This window comes from Thalia democratica, chromosome 8 (assembly GCF_965202585.1).
Source record: "Thalia democratica chromosome 8, ktThaDemo2.hap1.1, whole genome shotgun sequence".
Lineage (NCBI taxonomy): Eukaryota > Metazoa > Chordata > Thaliacea > Salpida > Salpidae > Thalia > Thalia democratica.
In genome coordinates this window covers 29,459,042-29,467,141 of record NC_139172.1, presented here as the reverse complement: position 1 = coordinate 29,467,141, position 8,100 = coordinate 29,459,042, and positions in this window count along the sequence as shown.

Here is an 8,100-nt window from a genome sequence, read left to right as displayed (position 1 = left end):
TTGCTATGAATTATAAAAACTTTGATAACAAAAGCATACTTTATACTTTTTATTGTAAAACAAACTATTTTGTAATTAACTTTGTTTAGCTTATGTCTTTCTTTAGGTTAATTTCAACTAGTTTTTTTTAGGTTATGTTGTTTAAACATATATTGTTTTAGGTTATATGTTTATAAGGTTTTCAAATTGGTGTTATGGTTTTTAAATATCTTTTTCAATTTATTACTCAAAGCAACCGAAATCTAAGTTTTTAAAAATGTTTAATATCGATTTAACTTTGCAATTTACATATTTAAGTATAATAATATTTTGTACAAGTTTTTGCTTAAAAAGTTTTAAGAACTTATCTGTCATTCTAACGAGCTTTAAGTAGTTATTAATGTGGTAGACTTAACAACTTAATATAGACTTTAAACTTGAAGTATAAAAGTTATTTTAATAATATTTTAATTATCAAAATTTATATTTTTTTCTAACTTTTTGATGAACTTAGTATTTTATTTAATGGAAAGTATTCTTGCTTAAAATTCAACAAATTTTAATAAAGATTTTTTTTTTGTATTTATAACAACTTTTTTAAAGTATTTTTGCACGTTTTATTTTATTTCTTAGGTAATTGCTCTATTATACACTACTTTTCTGCACTGTTTTAGCTTTATATGTTATTTAAACTTTATTTATGTTCAAACTAAAAGTATAAAAACTACTTTTAAAATACGCTAGTTTAAAAAAACTAACTACTATGTTTCTTAAAAAATAATAATAATTAAAACTCACAGTGTTTAAAAAATTTTCTAAAATGTACTTTAGTATAATTACGGTGTACTTACGTACTTGTGCTTTCTAGGCAATTGTTGACTTTTACACGTCTTTTTTCTTTAAATATAGTATAACATTTGTGTTTTATTTTATTAAACAATTAAAACAAATAAAGCAAAAAAAAATTGTGATGTTTTTTGTATTATCAATCTCTTTGTTTTTTTAGACATATTAATTTTAGTGTACATGGTTTCCTACACTAATATACAGTATATATATATATAAATATTAATATATAATGTATAAAAGTGATGCGGTTGTAGCTAAAAAGCTTTAGAATGTAGAGGTATATATTCTAATATGATTTGTTAACTTTGGGGTACACTTGATATTTATTTGTATTACCAAAGCTGTTATTTATATCAGTGATACATTTTTGTAAAAGATTTAAATTTGTAACTTTAGATTTTTATGTTCTAAATCAATAAGTAATACCACATTTTAGCTTAGAAGTAGTTTACAAAATAGGGTTTTATTTAGATTACATACTCGTTATATTAATTTTTGATATAACCATTAAGTGTAAATAGGAATACTTAGTATTTATTTTATGTATTATGAAATCAAATTCAATATATATAACTTTTATAAAAAATGTTAACACAAGCTCTGCCATATAAATTTTCATACAAATTTAAAATTATATTTTAAAGTTTCTGTGTACTCTAGCAACTAATAGTTCGGGTGGGTGTCACTTTTGCACGAGCGTCACTTTTGCACGAGAGGACACTTTTGCACGAGCGTCACTTTTGCACGAGGGGACACTTTTGCACGGCGACTTTTTTGCACGAGCGTCACTTTAGCACGAGGTGACACTTTTGCGCGGCGTCACTTTTGCAAAGAGGGTCACTTTTGCACGAGGGGACACTTTTGAACGGCGACTCTTTTGCACGGAGGGTCACTTTTGCACGAGGGGACACTTTTGCGCGGCGTCACTTTTGCACGGTGACATTTTTTTTACGGTAGCATTGTTGCATAACGATACTTTTGCACAGCGTCATTTTGGCACGATAACTTTTTCGCACGGAACATCAGTTTTGCATTTTGGTAAAATGTTTTTTATCTGGTACTAAATTTTTAATATAAAATGAAACTGAAAGCTAAAATTCTATAAGACATTTATATTAAAGGTTAAAAATGAAAAATTAAAAATATTTAACAGTAAAAGTTTATGTTAGAAACAAACAGAAGAAAGATGAATAAAATTATTTATAAATGAATTATACCAGGGCCAAAAAATTAAATTTATTTAGAAACTAGGATAAAAAAAAACTTTAAGTGTAAGTAAATTGTTTTAGTTTATTTCGAACTTTAATTTATTAATTAAAAACTATGTATTTTTATATATTTTACTATACGGTTATAAGTTTGTTGTCCATATGATATACCTAGGATTCAAAACTTAGACCACTTAAACTAAAGACACATATAGAAAAAATAAAATTAACACAAGTAGTTTATTTATTAAAACAAAGATAAAAACATAATTTGATATAAAATTCATACGTTAACATATAAATTAACATTCTAACCACAAACTTGTATTTACTTACGCTTTCATGTAAAACGATCAAAGTCAAATATTTGAATGCATTAACAAACAACAAAAGTAAAAACCTAACGCTCCAAGGACATTAACAATAGACTGGCAATATTTGAAAAAATAAAAATTAGAAGCGTGCAAAAGTGAAGTTCCGTTGAAAACTGACTGATTGTTTAAAATTTTCGCAGATCATAAGTATATCCGTGAAAATATAATGCCGTGCAAAAGTAACGCTATGCAAAATTGTCGCCATACAAATGTAACGTTGTGCAAAAGTTTTGACGTGTAAAAATGTCGCCGTGCAAAAGTGACCCTCCGTGCAAAAGAGTCGCCGTGCAAAAGTGTCCCCTCGTGCAAAAGTGACCCTCCGTGCAAAAGTGACGCCGCGCAAAAGTGTCACCTCGTGCTAAAGCGACGCTCGTGCAAAAGAGTCGCCGTGCAAAAGTGTCCCCTCGTGCAAAAGTGACCCTGCGTGCAAAAGTGACGCTGTGCAAAAGTGTCCCCTCGTGATAAAGTGTCGGTCGTGCAAAAGAGTCGCCGTGCAAAAGTGTCCTCTCGTGCAAAAGTGACCCTTCGTGCAAAAGTGAAGCTCGTGCAAAAGTGTCCCTTAGTGCAAAAGTGACGCTCGTGCAAAAGTGACCCGTTCCCAATAGTTCATTTCTTTTATGATAACGTAACTATACTGTGGTTACTTAAAAATTTTTGTCTTTGTTTTTTGGATAATGTATTCCAAACAAAAAACGAGAAATTTTTTAAATTAAGATAACAATAAATAAATTAACATACATATAACACAAAAACTTCAAAAATATTCACACAATAAATTAGTCAACATAACAATAAAAGCTTGTCGCAAACATAAATCGAGTGTGATCACATCATTCAGCTTTGCATTCAACAACTTACTCAAATAGTTTATGTTTCATTGATGCAACTATTTGTGTACATGTTATCGTCACTTTTAGCGCTAAAGAGTTACTTATTAGTTCAAATAAAGAAGACGTTATGTTAAAGTATGCTATATAAACTTTATATCATCAGTTACTATTAGTTTTACAAGACTTAATTTATGTTTTTGGTTTAAACCGCTACGAGAATTCTTCTGTAAGAGTACCAATTGTTAATTTATACTACTTTAAAAGCTTAAATGTTTAGAAATAAAAGCCAGGTTACTTACAATCAACCCGCTTTAATAGCTCAGCGCGTTTCTTATAGTCTTGCAATTAGTTAGTGTAAAAATATATTTGCCTTTTTAAATTTTAAAGTTCAATAAATTGTTGGTTAGAAAATCGGAAATTACTTTATATCAATTTTTTTAGATAGCGAAACATGTAACTTCTTTGGGTAACTCTGATGTAGAGGTTATTAAAATTAATTAAAAATTGTGTTTATTTATTTGTAAACTTTTAAGTACAGGCTATTACTTTCTAATATATTTTTACCATTTGTATTTTTCTAATCTTAACTTATAGTGTAAACGCCTAACAGCAGATCGCTATTCTACAGGAATTTTCGTTAAGAAAAAGTAAAATCGAAATTATTCATAGTATTCATTTCGTTTTATATGTGCAATACAGTAATAAGTATCTTAAAAACATCATTCCTTTTTTGAACGACTACTTATCAAAAAAGTTGCATCAGTCTGTGACCAAATATTTAATGCTCTGCATTAACAAATCATCAAAACAATATTATTTCATGTTGTTTCTCGTCACTTTTGGCGCTAAAGAGTTGCACTATCAACACATACATGTGTGCAAATACTACAATTCAAAAACCACGTGTTTTGAAAAAGTCGACGTCACAATGAGTTTGGTTGCTTATTGTTTGTTTTATTTTAACTATTCACATAATAAATTAAAACAAGTTAGTTAGATGTGTCTGTATAGTTAAAAGTATAAACTTATTGTGTTGCGGTATGTAGCTAGAATTGTAAACTTAAATATTTTACAACTTATAAGTACTAATTTAAAATATGTTGCTAAAAAAGAAAGTTTTTGTTTAAAAAGGAGCTAGCTTTGTGTTACAAAAACTATGTCTTTCAATCCATTATTTAGTTTAAGTAAAAAAAAACGTTGTCCAGTCTTTACAACTAAAAAAACTTTAATCTGAATAAATATTCAATTATAGACAAAAAAGTTTTATAGCATATAAAAAGCATTGTTAACCTCAACTATTTCTATAAATCCTATGGCCTTGCGTTTATAAATATAAAATTACTTGTTTTGGTTTACTACGGTTAAATAATCAAAATGTGAGTTTATTTTATTGTTAAAATACGATTGATTTACCAAAAATAAAAATTACTCGACTCATATAAATAGATTGCAGTAAACGAAGAAATTTAAAACATAATCAGTAATAGCTGTTACCAACAAATAGTGCTTAGCATTTAACACTTTATTATAAAAGATCTTAATTCATTGCTACCCCGACTATCATAATGTTTCTCGTCACTAATAGCGATAGACAGTTACACTCTTGATATACCCGAGTGCAAATACTACAATCTAACCGGCATTTACTATTTTGAATTGCAAAGCGTATTAGTAAAAAAAAACAAGTAAATTATTTTCAAGTTGAGTGGTCTTCAGTAGTAACATAATACAAAACTTTAACATGATTGTACATACAGAAAAATACTGAATATTGTTTACCTATCAAAATGAAAGATGAAGTTATATCAAAATTTAAACGGTTTAGTGTAGATTTTAAGAGTAAAACCTAAGTACATACATATACTTACTTTAATGTCATACTTGTATCAATAAACGATAAAAACGAATCAAATTGTTAAAAATCAAGATAGTTAAACACTAATAGCAAACTTTAAGATTGTAAAGTTAATGTAACTAAGTTAAAGTAATAATTCAATCAACTTAAACATCTTATATTAATCAATTAATTAGGGAAAACTAATTGGAACAGAAAGCAAGACATTATAAGCCTCAAAACATTTTGAAAGCATATTGAAGAAACTAAAATGTGTTACTACAAATATGATCGACGCAGAGAAAAGTCAATAAGTAAGTTAAAATTCTTGACTTACTTATTGTAGTGCTTTAAAATAGGTTTGGCTATGACGTTCAAAACTTAAAGAATTTATATTGATATTTAATAGTTGTATTGGTTACTTATGAAAGAGATAAAGAATGTTTTACTAATACTGATCTTACTTAAATATAAAAATATTACAATAACATCTACATTTACAAGTAGTTCTTTAAATTTAATATTTTAATCTTAAGTATTTTTTTGGTGTTTGATAGTTGTAATGCTACAAACGAAGAAAGAAAGAAGTATTATTATTATATAGTAGATGTTTATCAAGTATAACGTTTTGTAAAAAAGTTAATGAAAATTAGCAAAGCCAAAAATATATTTTAAGTTAGAATTAAAAGTTTTTGATTAAAATATATATGTAAAATATAGTGATCATTTTACCTAATAAACGGGATATAACTTAAATGCATTACAAACAGTCAATAGTAATTTTTCAAACTATGTTTTTTTTTAAATCTCTTAAAGTTTAGTTTTGGTCAGTTTTTATCTTTAATATGTATAGTAAAAGTTTTATATAGTTTTTGTAAGTTATAAAATATTCTATGTAGTAAGACAACTATAATCTTTCTTTGAAGCTATTTAGACTAACTTAAACTTAGTTTTACGTAAGTAGAGTTTCTCAAACACTTTATTTACTTAAAAGTAAAGAAAGAGTGAAGATCATTTTGAAAAGCAAAATATTAATTTTAAACAATTGACGTGTTTAACTGTGATAAAAATGAATCAAACTTATAAGTCAAAAATTTTACTGTAACAAGACAGTATTTATAAGGTTAAAAAACACCAATAATGTATTTTGAAACTAACCAAAGCATGGTTTATCTGAGAGTTTTACTAATTTACCCAATTTATTAATTACTTCTTTGATAATTTTGTTAACAAAATTTTGCAGCAAATTATAAATTAATAAATCTGTCAAGGTCGTTTTTAATGCTTATTTACTTATATACGTCAGATGAACAAAAATTCCGCAATATTTTTTATTTGTTACTTCAAAATTTTAGTATTCGTTAAAAATTATTTTCAACTAATGTGTTTCAAGACGTAAGTTAAGAAAATTTTTTTGAAAATAAAGGTTCTTTTTTCGGGTCGTTGTAAAATGTTTTTTTGAAATAACTCTAACTGGTTTGATCTGAAAACTTCAAACAAATATAAAGTGAAATTTGCTACTTGTAGCAAGTATTTTGAAATAATATGAAAAGAAGCACAACTTAAGATATAGAAGCCTATAAACTTTAGAAATAACATTTTGTAACATATTAAAACTGCATTATAATTAGTATAAGAACTAATTGTTAAAAAAAATAAATGCAGTTTTATAAAAGGAGAAGAAGAATTTGTACAAGAAGAAAACAATATTTTAATGTTTTGTAACATTTGTTTCTTTGTTTTCACTAATTTTTATAGTAAGTTTAAAAATAAATACTGTATTGCATTAGAAGAACTAACCTAATTTCAAATAAAAATGTTTTGCTTTGTCGAAACACAAAAAAAAGACTTGATACTAAAAAAATTTAAGATTTTGTAAACTTTGTACGGTTAGCAGAAAACTCAATTAAAAGCACATATGCACATAAGAAGAAACCACATTTTTAAGTGATACCACACATATGTTGTTCTTAACTTAATAAAATATTTCTTGTATACTTAACTTTTACTACTATCTTATTTCAGTTACCTTTTAGTTTACTTACTTTAGTTTTGTTTTGAAAGAATAAATGTTTTCAGAAATGATCTACAATTGTATGAAACAACCATAAGGTACTTTTAGACTAGAGACTTTTGTGCTTTTTAATTATTTTAACTTTTGTGTTGCCGTATTAACGAGGGTTGAGTTTTGATACCTTATTTTTTTTTTAATTATTTTAGATGTTTTAATTTAAGCTTTAAAATTTCTAATAATTAACAATAAACAAACTGTTATCTAAAACTTTTACAGTCATCTAACTGACTTTGAACTCAATTGATACTAACATTAAGAATTTATTAGTATTTAGAGGTATTTAAGTCAAAATTTTTTGATTTACTACTTTCACGTAAAGTAATGCAGCTATACATGTAATATTTTTAATTGCAAAAAAATATTTCAAAATTTTTAAGTTTGATTTGTTTGCAGGCTTAATAAATTTTAACAATTTTCATTCAAACAACTTTCGAATGTTAAATTGAAATTTTCGAGACTGAAAACTGTCTCGTTTAAAACTTCTTAAATTTAAAATTTATTCTAAACTTCTTTGTTCGTCGTGACTTGATATTTTTTACTTAACAAATAAACATAACAAAGCTTTGTAAATTCACAAAAAGATTTTGCAGTAGTCTTGAAAGCTTTTTGTTTAATTATATTTTCAGTAATTTAAGACCGTTTTATAAGTGTTTGTTTTTTTTTTGTTAGAATTATTTGGATCTTTTGAGTTTTTTAGTTGAAAACTTGTAGAAGTTGAAATTATTAAAGTAATATATTTTAAATACATAAACATGTTTCGGTTTAGTTAATAGTGCAAAAAAAGTCAGCTTATATATCAGAAAACAAAATTGTGAAAAAAAGTATTTCTGTATAGTATTTTATTAGAGTTTTATTAATTAGATTATGCCTTAAAATACCATACCTATAGTTTTAAATTTTCATGCATATTTTATTTTTATATTAAAGCTATTAATTAATATATAGTTGTAGT